At 57.1% G+C, this 20,643-nt stretch overlaps 1 long non-coding RNA gene across 1 annotated transcript in view; it reads right to left on the bottom strand.

Annotated features, from left to right (window-relative positions):
* The window catches only part of LOC117639583, a 49,351-nt gene that overhangs the window by 5,395 nt on the left and 23,313 nt on the right, over window positions 1–20,643 (bottom strand). The window lies entirely within an intron of this gene.

Genomic DNA, 20,643 nt, shown 5'->3' with positions numbered 1-20,643 from the left:
CTCCGCGTGCTCGGCGTCGGGCGGAGCGTGGCGGCGGTGGACGCGTCTCGGGGACCGGCAGACAGTTGGACACCTCTGCCAGGACCTCTGCCAGCCCTAATTCAGTGCCGCCTCGTCCGCGTCGTCCGCGTCGTCCGCGTCCTCTCCGAGTGGCTGCAGCCGGCAGACTCCCCGGGGCGCTACTTTGGCGGCAATGAACGTGGACTGCTCGCCTGCCAGTGCCGCGCCAGTGGCCCGCCACTACACTGCTAAGCTGCTCGGCGACACCGTGAGGACCGCACAGTGGGCCAGAAGACCGGCGGGGGCGGCCAGAACTCTCGACGCGTTTTGAGCTCCAGAGTCGCCAAGTGGGACTCGAACCGCGCGTGTGACCCCACCAATGGATTCCTCGTCCGGAGAGCAATCCATTGGTGGGGTCACACGTTCGGTTAGAGTGCCATTAAGCGACTCTGGAGCTCGAAACGCGTCCGGGATTTTGACCGGCCCACTGTGCACCGACCGGGGAGGCGTAGGGCCCTCCTCGGAGGGCGCACGGGGCGCGGGGCGGCGAGGCAGCGAGGCAGCGAACGGCGGCAGCGCGCAGCAACAGGTCCCGAGGCCGCGAGACACCCGCCGAGGGACACAGCGGATACAGTGCTGGGCCACTGGGCGAGTATGGTCGGACCGCCTGGCCCCTGGCGCCTGGCACTCGCAGCGAGCGGCAGCGTGGAGCAGCGTGGAGGGCGTAGAGGGCGTGGAGGGCGTGGAGGGCGTGGAGGAACGCAGCAGGCGGCCGCTGGGGACTCTCCCGGCTGCGCCACTGCGCCGCTCCGCCGCTCCGCCTCCAGGTACAGTCAGCCTCAAAAGAAATTATGCCCGCGTCGCCGCGCACCCCGCGCGCAATAAGAGCGAGATGATGACGCAGTGGAGTCGCTCTGGCTCTGCCTGCCTGCCGAGACGACCGGTGGAGGCGGTCGAAATCCCCCACGCGTTTTGAGCTCCAGAGTCGCTAAATGGGACTCGAACCGAACGTGTGACCCCTCCAACGGGTTCCTCTGCGAACGAGGAATCCATTGGTGGGGTCACACGCTCGGTTCGAGTCCTGCTTAGCGACTCTGGAGCTCAAAACGCGTGTGTCTGTGGAGCGCCCGGTGGGCAGGCCCGCCCGGCGCACCGCGGTGCCCCGCAGCCACAGGGACGCCTACCCAGCACGGCGCTTCGGCCTGGCAGGCCTGGCCGAGCAGTGGGGAATCCTGAGGCGGCCTCAGGCCGGCCTGAAGGGAGGGCGGAGAAGCACTTTTTGCTTGCGTAGCGGGCAAAGTGTTGCTTCTTGCCAACCTTTCAGGCGGCTATCGAGCGGTGGGCGATTGTCCTCTCCCTCCAGATGCGCGCTCGCGGCGGACGACCAGCTTTGACAAAGCAGGAGTAGCAAGGCGGTGCCCTCACGGTGTCGCTCTGTCTCTCTCGCACCTGTACGGGACGCCCCGTGAGTGCGAGAGAGACAGCGACGACTCTCGGCATCAGTGTGCTGGCCGTGTCCGCGACGTGACGGGCCGGGCCAGCCACACAGTAAATGTCTTACGGTGAAAGGCTGCACCTACATAATATGGTGGAGATTTTCTCCATAATACCAACGAAATTCGTGAAAATCTCCATAAGGTACAGTGAATTCTCGATGGTATGTTACGAAGTCAGCTGCACCACCATAATATGGAACATTTTCACCATAATATGGAGAATCTTCACTGTAGAACATTTAGAGTGCATCAGACCACTCGCACATCGACTTCCCGGTGGTCGATGCCGCCTTCGTCAACGTCAGCGAACCTGGCAGTGTCGTGGCAGTCCCGTGGCGGTGCCGGCACCCTGGCGGCGTGTACTTCCTGGCTGTGATAGGCGTCGCCGAGGGCCTCGCCTCCGGGCGAAGCGAAGCGCGGCTGCTTGTCCATGTTCTGCTCTGGTCCGCCGCACCGCCGCTCCGAGGACGGCGATGAGCGGCGGGACGTGCCCGGCGGCGCCCGCGGACTCATTCCGAGAGTCGTCGCTCCGTCTCTCTCGCACCCATGGGGCGCCCCGTGTAGGTGCGAGAGAGACGGAGCGACGAGGCGGTCTGCAGGGCGTGCGCCAGGTGTAAGCCGGCGAGATTGGTAGGGCCGGGCCGGCGGTCGGGCCGGCGACGCAAATTTGCTCAAGGGGGTCGCCTTGGCTGTCCTGGCTGCCCCGCTTTCGCCTTCACCTTCCTTGACGCTGCCGCCGACGCCACCGAAACGACAAGCATGTCCCCCGGGCCCCGCGGGCGGCGCGCGCGTCGGCCCAAATTAAAAGCCGAGCTCCCCGGTTTTAATATTCTCGTTTTATCGAGTGAAATGCGTTTTCTCTCTTCGTCGGCCTGCGCATCATGTTTCCCACCTGACCCTGCAGGCCTTGATTGCCTCGGGCAAACAATTCGCCGAACTGCGGAGGGAAATGCTGCCGAGAGAGAGAGAGAGGAGAGAGAGAGAGAGAGAGAGAGAGAGAGAGAGAGAGAGAGAGAGAGAGAGAGAGAGAGAGAGAGAGAGAGAAAATGATGAGGCGTCTCTGATGGACTGTGTGATGGACGCGATCCCACTGCGCCAGGTCCCCGCATTCACGGCTTAATACCGCTGCGTTTCGGGCACACACACACACACACACACACACACACACACACACGCACACACAGACGCACAGATTCATATGCGTGCTATGCCTATCGCAGCACACAAGCCCTGCCCGCATGCAGCGCGCGCACTGACCAAAATAGCAGGAACGTGCCCGCTGCCGCGGCTGCCGCATACAAGGCGCAGGTCGCACACACACACACACACACACACACACACACACACACAAATCCTGGCCCTCTCTCTCAAACACGTACACAAACCCACTCGCCCAATGTCCCTCTCCCCCTCACCTCTATGCTGATCTGGCTGCTGATGGGTTTGCCCGTTCTACGGACGGCGCACAGGTGACGAAGGCCGAACGGGTTACATTTGCCGGGGTTTGCATTTGTTATTGTGTGCGCAAACCGGGGCCAGTCCAGGGCCGCCTCTCGATTGGTGCGCTGCAACCCCCACCCTGTCGCTCTGTCTCTCTCGCACCCCCACGGGGCGCCCCGTGAGTGCGAGGGAGACAGGGTGACGCCTCCTGGGGGCTCGAAGACAAATAGTGGATGCTAATCAAGCAAGCACCCCCCCCCTCTCCCCGCTGATATGCGCACACTAGCGCGCGAAAGCCGTGCGGCTGAAATTTATGACTTGATATCGGAGAACGCGCCGAGCACGGACCGCTAGCCGTTTTCATATCCGCACATCTGGGTGAGTGAGTGGAGCTGTCTGTCTGTCTGTCTGTCTGTCTGTCTGTCTGTCTGTCTGTCTGTCTGTCTGTCTGTCTGTCTGTCTGTCCGCCCGGCCGTCCGCCTGCCCCTGTCGACCGCAGCCAAAATAAGGCGTGGTCGGCGAGGTCTCGAATTTAATTTGGCGACGAATGCCAAAGTCGCGAGCGAGACGCGGCAGTGAGAGCGCGTTGTGGATCCGCGTCAGCCTGCCTGCTGCTTCTCGTTAGCCCGCCTGCCATTCCGATTCTGGTCGCGTTTTGTTTGCTTCCGGAATCATTCATCGGCTGGGAATCGCGGAGCAATCCGAACGGGCCCGTCATGTCTGTCTGTCTGTCTGTCTGTCTGTCTGTCTGTCTGTCTGTCTGTCTTCGAGATTTTGACTGCCTCCGCCAGTCTACTGGCCCACTGTGGGCGACGGCCTGCCTGCTTCATCCCGCAAGCCGCTATGCCGGGCAATATCACAGAGCGTCGCATTCGCACGGCAAGGCACGGCAAAGCATCCCCCGAGCGCGTTCCGAGAATCACGCCAAAACGTCCGTCGTTTTCTATTTCTGTTTGGGAAACGAGGAAACCGACCCGCCGCCACGCCGCGCCTCGTCGCCTCAGGTCGGCGATGTATTTGCTCGGCGCATGCAGCGCAGCAGTCTCTCTCTCTCTCTCTCTCTCTCTCTCTCTCTCTCTCTCTCCCTCCCGTTAGAGACGCCCCATGAGTGCGAGAGAGAGAGAGAGAGATAGTGGCCGATAGAGGGCCGTGTGCGACGACCTGACGAGCGGTCGGGTAAATATTTGGCGGGAATGGGCGCGCAGCGTGGTTGCCCCGCGTTACCCGCGTTACCTGCTGCGGCCTGTACTGACGCGAATACCAACCGCCCCCGCCCCCAATCTGGGTAACTAAATGCAGATTGCCATCGGCGGATTTGCATCCGGCCGACCTATCTTGTTGGCCGCGGCACGTCTCACTCTTGGAAGAGAGAGAGAGAGGCCTTTATTTTTCTCTGCCTCGATGGCGCATGGCAGAAGCCAGTGGGGCGGTGATGCAAAACGCAGATCGGGCGGGACGAAGTGGCGGGGAGAAAAACAACGACAATAATGAGGAGGTAAAATAAAAGATTGGAGACTGCTTCGCCGCTCCGGCCCCGCCCGAGTGGGGAAATGCAACGGCAGGCATTCCCTCCGCTTGATACACTGCGTATTGACTGACTCGGCCGAATGCCGCGTGTACCGTCGAGTTGTTGTGGCATTTGGTTGCCGGGGCCGTGGGCTCCGCACTCCGCACACCAGAAACGGTGCCCGGTTTTCCCAGGTAGTAGAGATGTCATTGGCCATTTCCAGGGAGTTCCAGGGAAAACCAGGAACCGTTTCCACCATGCAGGCTGCCTGGAGAAAAACGCACTGCCACTTCGTGGAAGTGAGGTGGGCAGTACGGTAAACTACGGAAATCCAGTCGCCTCTATTCAACCGAACGCAATCACGCATGGCAACCCGATTTCCCTTTTTTTTTTTTTTTTTTTTTTTTTTTCAAAAAAAAGGACATGAAAAACACACACATACAGCCTTTGTGGCTTTTAGAAAATGGCTTATTGGAATCAATGCGAGGAGTCGCGTTGTTGTGCTATGCTGCTCACCCACTGTGAACAAAAATAGGACCCCGGCCGCCCGCCACCACCCTCACCGCCAATTCTGTTCGCGTATTAAGGTTTCAAGAGTTTTCCTAGAGTTTTCTTCATCAACCAGGTGATCTGACTTTTGTTTTCCCAGAGTTTTTGTTGTATTTTGTTTTGCTCCTTTTCCTTCATATTTTCATCTCCAATTATTATCGGATCGGAAACAGTAGCGTCCTCTCCTCCTGGCGGAGAGAAGGAGGGGTGGGGGTGGAGGGGAGGGGGGGTGTCACTCCTCTCTGCTCCATTCGGCTCCATTCGGTTCCATTTGTCGGCGCTACGTCCGTTTTTTTTTTCGTTTTTATTTTGCGGCACGGCCTCTGAGTCTCCGGGAGCGCGGTACAATGCGGAGCAGCGATCGCGAAAAACTTTGGCAAACAACTCGCGGCGCCCTCCGATACTCTCTCTTGTTCTCGAAGCGGGCCGCGGAACCGCGGGGCCTGCACCGTTAAAGGGGCGCGGCGGCAAGTGTGCCCCACGTCCCCGGGCCGGGGTCGCGTTCTGGCCCCAAACCCACTGCGTTTTTTCTACTGTGCTTTTTGTCGAATTTCGACCTTTTTTCGATCCATTTTAGACTGCGCTGGGGAAGGCATGAAACTTATGCCCTTTAAGGGCGTAAGCAATTTATCCCTTGCGAAAGGTATCTTCATTTTTTTTGCCTTTCCAAGGGCGTAGAAGCAACAGATTCGAGGCATAAAATTCATGCCTCAAAATGAATGGCGACAGAAATGGCCTAAAAGCATTTAGGTTCCCATTTTAATTTCGGACAAAACTACGACCGTATTTAGACTTTTCGATTTAATTTTGGTTATTTAGAGTAGGACCGCATTTTTGTAGAAAATAACGACCATGGTGACATGTTTCGGCCAGATTTTGTTTTGTACCACAGTTTGACGCGGACCGCCTTTTTTGGACCACAGTGTGCCCAGCATTCCGAGGGGCTCCGCGAGGTTCAGGCGAGGCGTGACTCCGACTCCCCCGCCACCACACTCGTCACGGGCGCATAATGTACTTGCCGAGGCAGGTGGCCCGGCCGGCCGAGCGTCGTCAGGACTCTGGGGCGACTTTCCGATTTCCATGTGAAAAGCCCTCCTCGAGCGCCCCGCCCCGCCCCGCCCCGCCAGCCCCTCGGGCGAAAAGGGCATAAAAATGCGTGGGCAGTGGCCGTGCGCTGTGCGTTCCATTCTCTGCGCGGCTGACCACCGCGAACGTGGCGCAGCGGACTGATTCCGAACCACGGCGCGGTTTCGTCGCTCCGTCTCTCTCGCACTCGTGCGGCGCACCGCACTGCGCACCGCACTGCGCGCAGGGGAGCGAGAGAGGCGGGAAATGGCGATGCAGGCCGGTGAGGCCGAGGGGGATAAAAATTCACGGCACGTCGATTCCCCGCGCTCGTCCTGTAGGGCGCGAGGCACGACTGCCCACGCCCCGCCCCACCCCGCCCCGCCCCGCCCCGCCCCGCCCCACCCCGCCCCGCCCCACCCCGCCCCGCCCCGCCCCACCCCGCCCCGCCCCACCCCGCCCCGCCCCGCCCCGCCCCGCCCCGCCCCCTCAGTCCCCTGCAACCGCGATGGGCCTTCCGCGTGAGAGCCAAATTCGCGATCGTGACCGCCAACTCTGGAGAGGCAGGTTTGTTTGTTTGTTGTTGTTTTTGTTTGTTTGGCTGTCTGTAAGCCGCTGCGGCTGGCTGCCGAAGTGGCGCGTGCACTAGTGTGCCGTCGTGCGCGCGTCGTGCTTGGCTCGGGGAGCGGGCCGTGGAGGCCGTGGAGGCCGTAGAGGCGGGGCGGGCAGAAAAAAATAAATATAATAAGCCCGTCTGCAGTTGCAGTGGGGGGGGGGGGAAGGGGGAATCTGCTCGTCTATTCTCTCTCCCTCTCTCTCCCTCTCTCTCCCTCTCTCCCTCTCTCCCTCTCTCTCCCTCTCTCTCTCTCTCTCTCTCTCTCTCTCTCTCTCTCTCTCTCTCTCTCTCTCTCTCTCTCCGCTCTTGTGCCTTCCCCTTTCCGGCCTCCTGTTCCTCCCTCCCAGCCGAGCCGAGCCGCATCGACAGAGCAACTTTTTGGATTTAATATCCCACTGCCATTTGTCCACCGCCGCCGGCTGGCCCCGCGGCCTACACGGAGTGCGAGGCTGTGTGCGGACTAGGCTGTGTGCAGTCGATCCCGGATTAATTTCGACTCTCGTTACGACTGGGGCAGTGCCGGCAGTGCGCGCGTGTCCCCCTTTCTGTTTTTATTTTGTTTGTCATATTTCACGGAGGATGCCTCCAGGCGGGCCCCCTTCCCCGGTTTGCTCTCCCATCCACTGGAAGCGAGTCGTTGCGCTTCCCTCGTTAGCATCGCGGCAAGCGGATACGCCGCTTCTCCTTACGATAACTACTTTATTATTTTTCACCGGACGCAATAACGAGCAGCAGCAACAACAACAACAACAATACCGACGGTGACCTGAAAGACCGGGTGAATCCGACGCAGCAGGTGTCGGCCGACCCATTTGGCCGACCCCTTTGGCCGACCCCTTTGGCCGACCCCTTTGGCCGACCCCTTTGGCCGACCCCTTTGGCCGACCCCTTTGGCCGACCCCTCGGCCGACCCTTAGATGGCGCGGTCGCTGAGGCCGGCGAGCAAGTTGCTTGGCCGGGCTGGCCGCAAGGGGGGCTTAGGGCGCTGCGCGCGGTCGCCGGGCTGACGGGAGGGGAGGGGGGAGGGGGATAATTTGCAAGCAATGTTATATCGAGGGACAAGAAGCGAGCGGCAGGGCGGCCCTGGCGGTCCGGGCGTCCGGGGCCGAGTCCGCCAGGCCGGGCTGACCTGGCCGGCCGGGTCGCCTGCGGTGCGACGGGCGGGCCAGCCCGCCGAAGGGCCGTGCCTCGCGGGCTGCCTACCCCGGACTCGGCGGGCGCTCCACTCGCTGGCTCGGCGGTCCTGCAGACTGATGCCGAGGGTCGTTTCCGTCGCTCTGCCTCTCTCGCACTCACTGTGCGTTCCGTATGGGTGAGAGTGAGACGGAGCGACGGAAGCGACTCTCGGAATCAGTCTGCTGGGTGCCCTGCGCTGCCCGGCGCTGCCCGTTTGCGCAAGCAAAGACCCCGGCCGGCACTTGCGTGCTTTTCGGCGCCGGGCCGCGCTGGCCGCGTCCAGGTGGCTGGCCCAGAGCGCGCGGCCTCCGATACGGTATCGGGTTTATCGGTAACAAGTCGACTCGATGGGCAAACGGGAGCGGGTCACGCCAGCGGGGAGGGGGAGGGCGCCTCGTTTTCATGTGCAGCTGGGCCTGGCGAGCGCTGTTGGGACAAGGGCATTCCATGCCGGAATTTTGGTCTCGTCAAAAAGGGTCTTTGGGGTGGTGGGGCAGGGGCGCGTCCGCTATAGACTGGGGGAGGCTGGCTGGCTGGCTGTCTGGCTGGCTGCCTGGCTGGGCCGACAGGACAGCGCACGTCTGGCTGGGCCTTGTGAACAGCGGACGAGCCCCCCGGGGGGCAGGCCGGCAGGCCCAGGAATTCGAGCTCTGGCCGGTCCGGTGCACAAGAGACGTGCCCTCCATATGCGCGCCCCGCCCCGCCCCGCCCCGCCATCTCCGGCCTTGGCGTCAATTCCCGCACACGCGCCTGAATCTTCCAGTGGCTGCGCGTCGCGCTCGCGGCCTCGGGAATATTCGCGCCGTTGTTCGCTTGCCGTGGCGTGCCGCGCCGAGGGTCGCCCGAATTGTCTTACGAGGCCCCGCCGCGCCGCCGGGCCCGCCGCCGTGCCGCATGCTGAACAGCCGCGCGGTCTGCTTGGAGGCGCGCCGAGCCACCGAGGCGATCCCGATTGCAGACGCTTCGCTTCGCTTCCGCGACGTTCCCGCCGCTCTCAGCGACGCGCTCGGTCGCCGACGTCAGTGGTTTGTTGCATTAGTGTCTCTCTTGTCGTGGCCTGAATAACGTCTCCCATCTTTCTTTCTCTTTCCCTTTTTTCTCGTTCCTGCTGAACAAAGAGAAGGAGGGGCACGTCCGGCGCCAAAATGAAATAACGACATTCGAGTGATATGCGGTGACCTAGTTTCCTGACGAGACAAAGAGGGCGGGGCGGGGCGGGGCGCCTCCTTGTGTGGCGCGCTGCTGGACGCAATGCGCCCCGCTGGACCATTTCCAGAAAAGTAATAAAAAAGCCCAGCAGCTTCTTCAAAGAGAAACGCCGAGATATGGTCTGCGTCATGTCACGTCTTTTCTCTCAGCGTGAAAATTTAAAAAAAGAAAGAATTGGCGGTCCTTTCTTTGGGCTGACCGCCCCGCTCCCCGTTGGCCTCCGCCCGCCGCCACACTAGTCCCTGGTTGGTCTGCAGAGTCCGTGCTGTCGCCTGATCGTGTGCGAAGGATCGGGTCGTCGCGCTGTCTCTCGCGCCCGCTAGGGATGCTCTATGAGTGCAAGGCGTCGAGGACGGCGTCGAGGTCATCGGCGAGGTCATCGTCAAGGTCACCGCCAAGGTCACCGCCAAGGTCACCGCCAAGGACGGCGCCAAGGACGACGCAGGCTACTATCCACGGCTCGACGGAGGGCGTGCGTGAGCGGGCGAAGGACGACGGCAGATGGCGCACGACCGGTCACGCCCGCTTCTTTTGTTTCTGCTGGGCCGAGTGTTGTCTGTTAACTTTCCCTCCACCTTAAGGTTCTCTTTTTCAGAGTAAGACTCGGTGTCGCGCGGGGGCGGCTGTCGAAAGCGGGTGACAGCAAAGTGGTCCGCGCGCTCCCAGAGGAATCGCAGGAGGCTCGGCGGGAGGCGTTTTACGTGCGCAGTTCGCCTTGCCGCTCCTCCCTGCCCCGCGAGGCTCCACCCGGCTCGGCTCGGCGGCCCGCCTCGCCGCGCGCCTCGGCTTGGCCCCGCCCTGCTCCGCTCGAACCCGCGCCGCGCCACCGCTTTGGGCGCGTTCGCCGCGCGACCCGGCCCGGCCCGCCCCGACCCCGGCCTCGCAGTGTGAACGGCCTGAAAGTTTTAAAATGTGCAGGTTGGCGGCCGCGGGGAAGGGAAGGGGGTGACTCGCGGTGCTCCGGGGGAACGTGGGCGCGGCGGGCCGCCCGCAGAGACGGCCACTTTGGTGCGCCTGCCAAAGTCAGCTTTACTTTTTCTTGCTCCGTTTTCTGTTCTGTCTGCTTGTTTCGAGTGCCGGCCGCGCCGTCAACGCCAAGGCGCAGGCAGCAGACTGACTCCGAGAGTCGTCTTCGTCGCTCTGCCTCTCTCGCACTCATGGGGCGTCCTATAGGTGTGGGATTAAGGTGGCGTAAGCTGCAGCAGCGGCAGAACGCAGCACACTGATTCCGAGAGTCGTTTTCGTCGCGCTGTCTCTCTCGCACCGGTGCAGGATGCCTCATGAGCGCGAGGGCGACAGAGCGACGAAAACGACTCTCGGAATCACACTGTGGCAAAAAGCTACGGAATATTCTGTAAACAGCTTATGGTAATTCTCCGTAGCCCCCTTATCAATATTCTCCGTAGGCTCTTACAGTATTTTCTGTAGGACCGCACAGTATTCTCCGTGGGACCTTACAGTGATCTCCGTAGGACTATACAGTCTTCCAGGTCCTACGGAGAAGACTGTGCGGACTTACAGAGAATACTGTGCGGCCCTACGGAGAATACTGTAAGAGCCTACGGAGAATATTGATAAGAGGGCTACGGAGAATCCTGGCAAAAAAATTAACAGAATTTTCCGTACCTTTTTGCCACATTGCAGTCTGCAGGCGCAGCTCAGCCTGGCGACCCTAATTCGGCGACGCTGTGCTGCGCCGTGCTGCGCCGTACTGCTGCTGAATTGCAACTACCCGCGCTTCCTCTCTTTTCGCCGACTGTATTTTTTCCTCCCGTCGGTTCCCGCACGCTACGCGGAGCGCAACAGGCGCTGCCGGGCCGGGGCGGGCCGGGCCGTTTCATCGTGTGGGGCACACTGTGTGGCCTATTGACCCGAACGTGCGTGCCAGCAGTGCCAGCCAGCCGGGCATCCGGGTGCAGACGGCAAGCGGACAGACAGTCGGCCTGGCAGGCAGACAGACGGGCAGACAGGGACGTTCCTTTGTGGGCAATGTGCCGGGCAGGGCGCCCGGCGGACGTATGCTTGTCTGGCTGGCCTCGCACAGTGGGCCAGCAGACCGGTGGAGCGGCCAAAAGTCTAGGCGCGTTTTGAGCTCCTGAGTCGCTAAACAGGACTCGAACCGAACGTGTGACCCCACCAATGGATTGCTCTCCGAACGAGGAATTCATTGGTAGGGTCACACGTTCGGTTCGAGTCCCATTAAGCGACTCTGGAGCTCAAAACGCGTCTAGAGTTTTGGCCGCTCCACCGGTCTTCTGGCCCACTGTGCCTCGCTGGCTTGGGCTGCCGGACTGTGCTTTTCGGGGAGTGCGTCCGGTCTGCTGTTCATCCCGTGGAGGGGGCCGCACAGCCGGCGGGCTAGTCTGTCTCTCTCGCACCCATTAGCGGCAGCGGCCGCCCCGCGAGTGCGAGAGAGAGGGAGCGAGAGGCACCGGCATGAGCCGCTCTTGTGCGGGGAGACAATGGCGGGAGTGCCTGTTATGCCGTTGATACGCGCTGCGGTGGCGGGGTGCTGCTGGACGGCCGTGGCGTGGCGTGCCGTGGTTTGGGAGGCACGGCGCGGCGGTGGTTTCAGAACGGTTCGTTTTAGCGGCGCAGCTCGCCAACAACGGTGGTGGTCTCGGTTACATGCGCGCGCCGCCGGGCCCCTGTAGTCGCACACGGACTTACCGCACGGGTTTTGTTCCCGCCGTGTGTGTGTGTGTGTGTGTGTGTGTGTGTCCTTCACTCTTTTTAGGGCGTCGGCGCGCTATCACGCACGTCTCATCGCTACAGCCTGCTCGTTTCTTGACACTGCTGATCTCAGCCCGACGCCACGACTTCCAAACGACGCTCGCCCTTCCCCCCAGACCAGACTTTACACAAGCCGGTTAGAAAACAAACAAAATCCTCGCCAAACTAAGAAAAAACAAAGAGAGTGTGTCGTAGAACTTTTTTTTTGTTTAGACCTGAGAGAGGCAACACAGCGACCAAGCCCGCCCTATACCGTAGCGCGTCGGACGCCGCCTTCTTCGTAATGTCGTCATAATTTTCATCACGATGCCCGTGTCTCCAGCATTGCGACGTTCTGCTCAGACTTCTCCCTCGCCCCCCCCTCTCTCTCTCTCTCTCTCTCTCTCTCTCTCTCTCTCTCTCTCTCTCTCCCTCCCCCTCCCCCTCGCTAAATGCCACCTTGCCAACACAGCCGCTTCCCACAGGAGGTGGAGCACACTGTGAGCCACCAAAGTACAGGAATGTCAGAACGCGCGCCTCTCTTTTATAACTTTTATATATCCCGCGCGGCTTTTGTATACAGTGGCGTATCCGGATGCGGTCTTTGGCGAGGGGGGGGGGGCGGCAAAGTAGCACTTTTTGTTTACTTGCATGGACAAAGTGTGGCTTTTTGCCTACCTTTCATTCAGGTGGCTCTCTAGGCTGAGGTTTACTCTGTACCTACCCCTGTTTTAATGCGCGCGTGTGCGTGTGTGTGTGCGTGTGCACTGAAAAAACAAATGCGGAGAATTCCGCATTTGAAATGCGGTTTAGGTAAGTGACCGCATGAGGTGATGCGGTCACCTGAATAGCCAGGATTTTGATGCAATTTCACCGCAGGAGTCATGCGGTGTAAAATTTAACCGCATTTCCTGATGCGGTTTCCATTTTGACCGCATGAACAGATGCGGAGTCCTACATTTCATAACAGCCAAACAGCTAGCGGCTGCTACCAACTTTCCGTCTCTTACTGGACAACCAGAAAAGGATGGCATGTACTGTGCCTTCTCATTTACTTCTGATGCTTATCATTGACTAACTAACACATACCTTTGATGTAAATGTTTGTAACGCTGCGATGAGTAAATATCCTGTGTTTGAAACAGCAAGCCACGGAATAATAATTTTGGCTGTATAAAATGTTGATTGACACTGGATATTGTTCCAAATGCAGTATCAAACTATTGTTATTCATCACTTTAAATTATTTTTAGCCTCAAACTTCTTGGTGATACTAGTTTCCATGAGCCAGGCTATGCTGCATGCTGGTAAGGTTAAACCCGCCGGCTGCTTAACTGAAGAATTGTCTGTGCTGCTGTATTTGAACAAGTCAACGCACACGACGCACTACAGCATTTCTTTGATTGAGGTTATTTCATAATTTCAGGGTCTGAATCATTCCAAACCATTGCAAGAACGTTTTCTAAAGGAATAACCTTTCAAATCTCTGACACTATCACACAAATCAACAACAAAATAAATAAGCTAAACAAAAACAAAGGAGTGCCAACATAAGAAAATAACATCTTATGAGTCAGAAAGTTAACTATAAAGTTGTTCTTTTGTGTGAGTCGTTCATCAAATTTTAAGCTTTAAGAAACAAACCATTCCCTTCAAAATCCCTAAAATACATCCAAAGTTGGTTTTACTTTAACGCTAGCACGTTCCCAAGATCTTAGGTTGGCACTACCATCTTCTTGTTGTTAGGCTTGTTTTGTTGTTCTCTATGAGAGTGTGTGTCTTGAACTTTCTTTGTGTGAAAAAACGATTTTTCAATAGTTGTGGATGTTTTAAAGCATAAAACTATGAATATTACTAAAATACAGTTGTACTGTAGTGCTTCGCATGTGTTGACATGCTTCTATATTGCAGTATTGAAAATATTTGTGCCAAAGCAACCCGGTCACTTAACCTCAACCTTGCCCTGGGCTCGACAACATTGGAAACCTCAGTGCTGTTCTCACCGAAGACTGCCGAGGACTTGAAAGATAAAAAGAATTTTGAATTGTGTTTTCAAATTGTGTGACAATTCATCTCTTAAAAAATGCAGTTTCAATCATTGGTTTTTATTTTTTAAAAAACTACTTAATGAGGCTGATATCGCTGTTAACTTTACGCTCATCTCAGCGTTACAAACATCTACATGACAGGTATGTACTGGTTTCCCAAATAATATTGTTTAAGAAGTAAATGAGATGGCCAAGTAAACGTAACCACTTTGAGGATGGACTGGGAAGGGAAGTTGCCACTGCTGTAAATATCGTGGGATCTTCAAATCCACCTCAACTAATGCGGTCAAAACTGAGACCGCATCAGTTTGGCACACACCGCAGGAGTAAATGAAGTCAATCTTCTCCGCATCAGTTAGTGCGGTCAAATTGATAGAAAATTACACCGCATCAGATTGTGCGGAATCCTCCGCATTTGTTTTCTCAGTGTGTCTTGTTTTTCGATTAAGGGGAGGTTCTGGTGAAAATGCTATTTTCTCCTAAATAGGTCCCACTGTGAAAATTTGTTAAAAATTTGATGTCTTATCAAGTATTTATTAAAAATTTTCATTGGGTAGGCACATTCTATGCCCTGAATCCAGTCGCAGAGCCTTTTTCTCCCATTTAGGCTATAACTTTAAAAATCTTCTTGCGCATACTATTTTGTCGTAAAAGGTTGGCTTAGACATTTTTCACTTCTTCGATTCATTTTTTAAAAATGCCGGCATGCCCATCTCAAAATGTCAATTGCATTTTTATTCACAAGCTTTCTAATCAAGCATTTCACTAAAATTAATCAAAACTGTACAAAATAGACAAATTTTAGGGACTTTTCAGCTTAAAAAGCTAATAATTAATAATATAATGGAAGTTTTGAGCTATGCATGCCGGAATCTTTTGAAAATGAGTCGAAGAAGTGAAAAATGTCAAGGTCAACCTTTTACGACAAAATAGTATGCGCAAGGAGATTTTTTAAGATACAGCCAAAATAGGCTCAAAAAGACTCTTCGACTGGGTTAACAGCCTGGCATGTGCCTTCAAAAGTCAAATTTTAGTCTCCCCAATGAAAAATTTTATATTCCAAACAAATTATGACTGTAGGATCCATTTGGAAAATGGCAAGATTTTCACCAGAACCTCCCCTTAATTCGCCCAGACGATGGCCGACGTGTGTTTATTTTTCGACGTGACTGTACGCCGGCCGGCGGTGTAATTTAATTGGCAAAATATAAAAGTCTCTCGCTCCACCGTCATCCTTGGCAAAATATAAAAGTCTCTCGCTCCACCGTCATCCTGGGCAGGATGTCTGGCGGGGCCTCATTATTAGGTGACGTTTATTGAGATGGGGACCGGCCGTGGGACCGGCAGGGCGCCTGGGGGGAGAGAGAGAGAGAGAGAGAGAGAGAGAGAGAGAGAGAGAGAGAGAGAGAGAGAGAGAGAGAGAGAGAGAGGACGGGAACAGTTTAATTAAGACACGGCCCTCTCTTCCCCCTCCCATTCCCCCCTCCACAATAAGAGGAGAGTCATCTCGTCCCCCGCTGCCTCGGACGATGACAATATCGTCTACGGGAGTCGAAGTTTACTCGCGCGCCGCAGGCCCGGCTGGGCCGAAACGCTTCGACCGTGTTGCCAACTTGGTGGTCAGGGCCTTCCCATTCTGGGCCGCTTTGCTGTGGTGTGTGTGCGTGTGTGCGTCTGTGTGTGTGTGTGTGTGTGTGTGTGTTGTGTGTGTGTGTGTGTGTGTGTGAGGTCAGGTTTGAGGGGAGCAGTTTGGTATGAGCGGGAGAGTGAGTGGTTATTGGCGTGGAGTGTGTTGTGGGTGTGGGTTGCTCGAGTGCGTGTGGGTGTTGGGGTGCCCGGTTTAGGTGTGTGGGTGCGGGTCTCAGGTGCCTGTCGGCTCTGGCCCGCCAGGCTCGGCGGGACTCGGCGCGGTGAATGAGCAAGAGGGCGTACGTGACGTGACCGCCCGGCCTGGCGAGGTCCCGGCCTAAAACCACCCCTTTGCCTCGCTGCCCCGGCCATCCCACTCGCTCGCCCTTTCCCACCGACAGCGCCGCCTGCACTGCCAAAACTCGGCTTGTCAATTGATAACTGTGTCGAGGCTAATTTTGTCTTACCCATTCAATTAGCACAGAGGCTTTGATGCGACAGTTCGTTACTAGTGGCATGAGATGACATGCCATCATTTTCAAGTGATGGAGTAATCATTGTTTTGTGGTAAAATGCCTACAAATCGTCACAGTGTCGGCGTTCGCCCGGAGCACTCCAAGCAGTGGCGTGGACGTGGACGGGTCAGTGGACCGGCCGAACAACGCAAGCCGCTGTTCTGTTGTGCCGCCAAGTTTGGGGAGAGGGCGGAGCGGTTTATTGAAGAACTTATGAAGTTTAGGGAGCATCCACCGCGACGGGGACGCTGCCAGCAGACTCATTCCGAGGGTCGTTTTCGTCGCTCTGTCTCTCTCACACCCAGACGGGACGCCCCATGAGTGCGAGAGAGACAGAGCGACGAAAACGACTCTGGAGGTCGCCGAGGTGTTCGATTACGCGGGACTGTGTTGTCGGCGGGGAGTCCCGCTACTGATGACGGAACTTAAGTTCCGGGAAGCTTATCAAAGCAGGCTGGCTTTGCAGTATTGCTCCAAGGGCCTCGACTTTGGTGGAGGTTAGGGTGGCGGGCACCAGCATTGTGTTGAAACACTTTGCGATTCCACAGAGGTTGGGTTTCGCTAGACCAGCAGCAGTACGGCACTCCAAGGGACCTCTCAAGGGGAAGAGCAAGCAAGTCAGAAAGTGTCTCTAAGAGTCTAGGTGAAATAGGGAGATGATTCCCATTCTTAAGTATTTCCAAAATAGTACCTAATTTATTTACAACCAGATACACAACTTACATATGCACAAATATGGGAAAAGTTGTGGACCAAATGTCCATTTGGAGTTACCGTGCAACTTCCGTTTTTGTTGTTCTTTCGGGCTGGAGCTCCTTTGGAACATTACTTTGCATGTGAGTGAAACTCAGATAGATTACTTGCATTACGATCCGAGTAGGTAGTGAGGCCGGCTGCTGCTTTGCGTCTGTGGACAGTCTGTGGAGCGCCGCGCGCATCATCGCGTTGATGGGATTGCCGAGGCCTACTGCGACATGCAACGTGTTGTTGTTTTGTTGTTGCTGTCGATTGTTGTTTTTGCTGATTGTTGTTGTTGGGCCGTGCGGCCCCTTCGGTAGCAGCCGAAAGCCCCACACCACTTAAAATAATTGCATTTGCTCGCATTTGCTTGGAGCAATCAGAGTGTTAGAGGAGCGCGCCTTGTCCTGTGAGGCGTGTAAGCACGGCGCGTCTTGTGGGAGCGAGAGGGACGATAAGAAGAAAGAGGCAAAAAAAAGAAGAAAGAAAGCAAAGCTTTCGATTCTTTAGTGGGAAAGGCTGCCTGCTCTGCGGGAACGTCACTTCGGTTGGGAAGGGTAGGAAAACCTCGCTGCTGCTGCGTGGATCCCTGCAATGCCTACCAAAGTGTGCCACCCTCCCCCTGCGGTTCACAACATTGTCCCGGCCCGGGCTCGTCGCTCGCTCCGTTTCCTCTTGACTCCCCGGGGACATTCTGCTGCCTGCATCCTTCTTTGTTTGAACACCCATTCGCTTACAGCGTGCCGGGCCGCAACCACTCGTGAAAGCCTGCGCACGCTCGAGCGGCCGAAATGTCGCGCGAAAACCCGGGCGGAAGATTGCGTAATCCGGGCGGCTTTCGTTGGTAAAACATCCTGTCCCAGAAACTTGCCTCCTCCCCTTGAAGAAGAAGCTTGTGTACCTCGCCACGGCCTCTCTTTTTAGCAGATGATTTTTAACACGTTCACTCCGAAGTGACATTAAAAGGATGGGAAATGGCGGCAAGAACACCGTTCTCGTCCCGGAGCGAACGTCTTAACAGTTGATACGAGGGCTAAATAGAAATGAAAGCCAATTTTGGGCCACTGACCCTGGAATGGCCCCGCACGGAGCTCAAAGAGTGGCCAGTGGATGGGCGCGAGGGCGGGAACGTTGTTTTCGTGCGTCCCGACTTGACAGTGTAGCCGCAGCTCGCTGGCCCCAACAATGGCGATTCTCATCGACAGGCTGACAGCACCGTTTTGTTCCACTTTATGCGTCGGAAAGTTCCAGCAAGTTTGTTTGCGAGTCGTGTAAATGGCTGACTCGATGTTTTTGTGTAGAAGAGAACTCGGTTCCGGCGGCGGCGTTTCGAAGACTAATTTCCAGTGGCGAGGTAAGTGTGATGGGCGTACGCACCGGGCGCCAGAACCGAACTCTGCTGCGACTTCGGCTATCACGTCGCTACGGTCGCCGCGAGGACACTCGGCAGGGAAACGGCTGTAGTTGTGACGGCGTGGAGGCGCCCTCACTGCGAAAGCGATAATCGATGGAGGGGGGTTCGACCCTCTCCACTTTCGGACCGCCCTTTTGGGACGGACTCGGAGGGACGGCGTGCCAATGCAGACAGGCCCGACATTTCACATAGCCAGCCAAAGCTGGAAGCCACACTGGAAGAGTTTTTGGACAACATCAGGTGCCTATGGCCATACGCGTTAGGGCTCGTAGAAACTGCATTTATATGGGCGTTGGGTTGCTAGGTGGTTTGCGTGGAGGTTTTTGAAGCATTGTGTGCGCATCCCAGAAAACTCCAGAGAAACAGTGTGGCAACACGAGTGCAGGCTACCTGCTTTTTACCTGCTGGGTAAAAATCTGGAACTTCGATTTTCATTTAATCCTTTTTTTTTCTGCGGCGTTGCCTGCTTCGCACTCTGCACACCCTTCACGTCGCGCGGCGTGGCGGCCGTGGCCATGGAGGCAGAAATGGCGCGCAATAAATCATTCACACAGCGCGCCGCCGCCGCTTTCTGTTTCCGAAGCGCTCCTGTCTCCGTCGCACAGATGGTTCTGAGGACGACGCGAGAGAGAACGAGAGAGAGACGGAGCGACGGAAGCACCGTCCGGAAGCAGCCTGCAAAGTAATCGGCGTGTCGAGCGATTGTCGCCCCATTGTGTGAAAAGGAGCGGCGCAGGCGCAGTACACCAGAAAAATCTCCAGGCCTGCCAACCAGCTGCCTGGGGCATCGTTGATACACTATGGAGTCGTGAATGTCGCTCCAGGGGAGAGAGGTGACCCCACCAATGGATTGCTCTCCGAACGAGGAATCCATCGGTGGGGTCACACGTTCGGTCCGAGTCCTGTTTAGCGACTCTGGAGCTCTAAACGCGTTTTCCCAGAAGGAAACTGGGAGTGTCCTGCGGCTGAGAGGCGAGGGGCGCAACAAGGTTTGAAAGCCGCTGTCGGGACGGCCCGGCGTCTCGCCGCGTCGCGCCGTGTCACGCAGGAGGGGAACTTGAAACAGGAGCGGAGCGTCTACCTCAGGGTGTACCTCCTACCTCCACCGCCGCCCAAATGACCCTGTTGCTCGAGACGGGGTGGCAAAGGCCTTGATTGCTCAAAGTTTTCAAGTGGGTCGGTCGTTTGGCCGACGCGTCCAATTGATAAAGTTTGCCAATCGGACGTCGCTTCAATCATGCTTTATTTTTATTTTTTTTTGCCTTTTCGGCGTTTGCAATAACGCTGGTGATTTGGGAAATGCCAACGCGCCAGATGGTTCGCTATGAATTCTCAGCAGATACAGCAGCGCAGAGCAACAAGTCCCCAGGGGAACATCCCCGACTCAAATCAAGCACGCCGCCGTCGCAAGGGGGGGGGAGCCTCGACTCTGAATATTTCGCCGCTCTGCCACGTCAGTGTGAGTAATGTCTGTTTGAGAGGTGCGCCTGGATAAGGATCGCAAAAGGGGGGGGGGCAAGGTACCCTGGGGCACGTCTGTATCATCGAGAGGCCCTCGATAGACTCGCTATCCTAGTGTATTGCTTTTTCTTTCTACTGATTTTATTCTCTTTTCTTCTTTTGTCCCCCGTCTTCCACACACACACACACACACACACACACACACACACACACACTCACGTTTGCCTCCCCAAAGGCGTGTTGTGCCTACCCGCCGCTCTGACAGTCGGCGGACTGCGTTTTTCCCCCGCCAGTCAGACTGGCTGCATCGACACTGCAAACGTCAGGCGCACAGCCACCCCCTTTTTTTTGCCCCCCCCCCCCCCCCCCCGTGCTACACGTGCCGTTTAGATGAGGAAAATCGGCACCCTGTCTCTCGCACTCATGCTGCATCATCGCGTCTGAGCGTGTGTGTGTGTGTGTGTGTGTGTGTGTGTTCGTTACGTGGTATCCCCCCCTGCTTTTTGCCAGTGTCCTGTCCCCCATGCCGGCAGTCTGAGGAGGCCGTCGTCGGCGTGTAGCGCGTTGGGCGTGCAGGAATGTCTCGGCCCGCTTTTTATTTGGCTTCGGCTGGAATGGGATTAGCCAGGCAATCTGGGAGTCGAGCGACGCAATCTGTCGAGGCGCGCCGCGCGCAAAGGGAATCCGGAGGCAGTGGCGCGGTCCTCTCTCTCTCTCTCTCTCTGTCTCTCTCGCGCCCGTGGGTGGCGTCCCGTGCGTGCGAGAGGGACGGAGCGGGCAAGAGGCCAGGGCGCGCCACGGCGTGTGTCGCGCTGTGCGGTCTGGGGCCAATCGGATTACCACTGTGTGCGACAAGGCGGCGCAAGGCGCGCGCAGGGCGACAAAGACAGGTAATGAAACTCCGCTTCCAAAGCCGGGCAATTCGACAGAATGGCATAGCCGTGCCGTGCCGCCGTGCCGGCCGCCAAGACGCGCCTCGCCGGCGCCGCGGGATATCACCCCTCGAGGCGAAGCGCGGGGCGCGGCGGGGCGCGGCGGAGCCTTGAGTCCGCGCCCCGCCCCGCCCCG

This window comes from Thrips palmi, unplaced genomic scaffold (genome assembly GCF_012932325.1).
Source record: "Thrips palmi isolate BJ-2018 unplaced genomic scaffold, TpBJ-2018v1 HiC_scaffold_1, whole genome shotgun sequence".
NCBI lineage: Eukaryota > Metazoa > Arthropoda > Insecta > Thysanoptera > Thripidae > Thrips > Thrips palmi.
This window is presented reverse-complemented; position numbering and strand designations above follow the sequence as displayed.